The sequence below is a fragment of the Mesoplodon densirostris genome, chromosome 6, assembly GCF_025265405.1.
Source record: "Mesoplodon densirostris isolate mMesDen1 chromosome 6, mMesDen1 primary haplotype, whole genome shotgun sequence".
Classification (NCBI taxonomy): domain Eukaryota; kingdom Metazoa; phylum Chordata; class Mammalia; order Artiodactyla; family Ziphiidae; genus Mesoplodon; species Mesoplodon densirostris.
The window spans coordinates 18,936,361-18,938,419 of NC_082666.1; the positions used below are offsets into that span (position 1 = coordinate 18,936,361).

Consider the following 2,059-nt stretch of genomic DNA (forward strand, 5'->3'; position numbering starts at 1 on the left):
CAACCATGTTCCTGCCCTACTCAGTAATTGTGCTCCTGGGAGTAAACTCCAGTGCACACACTTTCCTTCAGTCCCCTGGAGGCTACAGTCCTCAGGATGTGATGCCAGGGTCCGGGGGTAATGGTGAAATGGGCAGTTGGAGGCTCTTGTTTATTGTCCTGTGTTGTCTTATTGCTGCTGTAGCAAACGACCACAAACACAAACAAGCTTTAGTGGCTTAAAATAACACAAATTAATGGTCTTACTGTTCTGGATGTCAGAAGTCTGAAATGGGTCTTACAGGGCAAACTCTAGGTGTCTGCAGGGCTGTGTTCCCTCTGGAGGCTCTAGGGGAAAATCCATTTCCTTGCCGAGTCCAGCTTCTAAAGGCCACCTCATTCCTTGGTGCTGGTCCCTTTTCCATCCTCAAGGTCCGTGGCATTCTCACATAGCTTTCTCTCTCTAACCTCCGCTTCTGTCATCACATCTCCTTCTCTAACCCTGACACTCCCTCTTATAAGTCCCAACCAGATAATCTAGGGTCATCTACTCATCCCCAAATCCTTAATCACACTTGCAAAGTCCGTTTTGTCCAGGAAGGTAACATAGTTACAGGTTCCAGGGATTAGGATGTGTACATCTCTGGGGAGATTATTCTGTCTACCACACTCCCTACAATAGCACCTCCCTTATTCCTTCTGTATTTTCTGCTCTTTCTTATATGAACCATGAACTCTCCTGTAGCACAAAGGAGTTGCCCAAACACTGTGCTAAAATATTTGACCAAACTTTAGCGTGGCTTCCACCTACACTGGACTATGTCTCTAAAGATGATCTGAGACCCCGTGCCGAGTCTGCTCAAGAAAATGCAAGTCTACCAAACTCAAAATGTACATTGTCTCAACCCATCTCGCCAAGCCATTTTCAGTAATCCTCCACTTACCCCCTTCTAAATTTTCCATTTTTACATCTTCCTCTAGTCCTTTTTTGTTCCTCCCTTTTCACCTCTCCATAGTCCCTTTTTGTTCCATATCTGTTATCCCTTGTAAATCCTTAGTTACCTGTGTCATAGCTGGAGTTGAGCTCAGTCTATACTGATGTCTCTCTTCTCTACTACAGGAGTCCTAATAAAATTTGTTTTCTCCACCTTTAACAAGTGTCGAGAGCTCTGATTTTTCTTTGACACCTCCATCACAGCAAATGTCATAAAAGAATCTGATATAAGCCTTTCGCAATGTTGTGTCTCTGTTTTCTCATAGAAATAAGGGCAGAGTTTGTGAGATACTGAGGGATCAAGCAAATTTACATGTTTGATACAATTAAGAAGGGAGGAGGTATTTTATGGGAGATGCTTCTAGAAGCACAACACGTGGCCTCTGACCCAAGGCAGGGGAATCATATGGATTAGGGTTTGTAGAAGATTATCAGAGATGTTTCCTGGAAGGGATGGGGTTTGAGCTAACACTTAAAAAATCTTCTGGTGGAGGAATGAACACAAAGAAAGGACAGAGGCATGGAAGGCAGGAGAGGTCTTGACAGTGTAACTGATTCTGCCCAGGTAGTGAAACTCAAGAGAACCAGATAACATGTAATAAACCTCCTCTATGAGGATGCCTGGAAGAGTCGTCTTTTTTTTTCTTTCTTGCACATTCTCTCTCTCTTTTTTTTTTTTTTTTTTTTTTGGCCTCACCAGGCAGCTTGTGGGATCTTAGTTCCCTGACCAGGGATCGAACCTGGGGCCCCAGCAGTGAGAGTGCTGAATCTTAACCACTGAACCACCAGGGAATTCCCTCATGTTTTTGGTCAAGTGCCATTTCCTTTGCTGGTCAGTCACTTTTAGATCCACCCCTGCTTATTCTCCATTGTTCTGTTGCTCATTCTCCCTTTATAATTTAATCTTTCTGTGGCTCAACAAGCAGAGTTGCTTATACTTAACATCAAGGTAGAGTGTCTAGCAGTGCTGCCACCACATGGAGGGACAGTAGTGCCTGGGTTCTAGCTACCTCTGCTCTCTTTCTCACAGTGTGAGTCATCAAAGACCCTACACTCCTACACCTGGGATTCCTACACCTGGGAGTAG

At 44.3% G+C, this 2,059-nt stretch overlaps 1 non-coding gene across 1 annotated transcript; it reads right to left on the bottom strand.

Moving 5' to 3' along the window:
• Nucleotides 1-1,691: 1,691 nt before the first annotated feature.
• TRNAE-CUC (transfer RNA glutamic acid (anticodon CUC)) lies at nt 1,692-1,764 on the bottom strand. Its single transcript has one exon. It is a non-coding gene; the product is annotated as a tRNA-Glu (tRNA).
• Between the last annotated feature and the right edge of the window lie 295 nt (nt 1,765-2,059).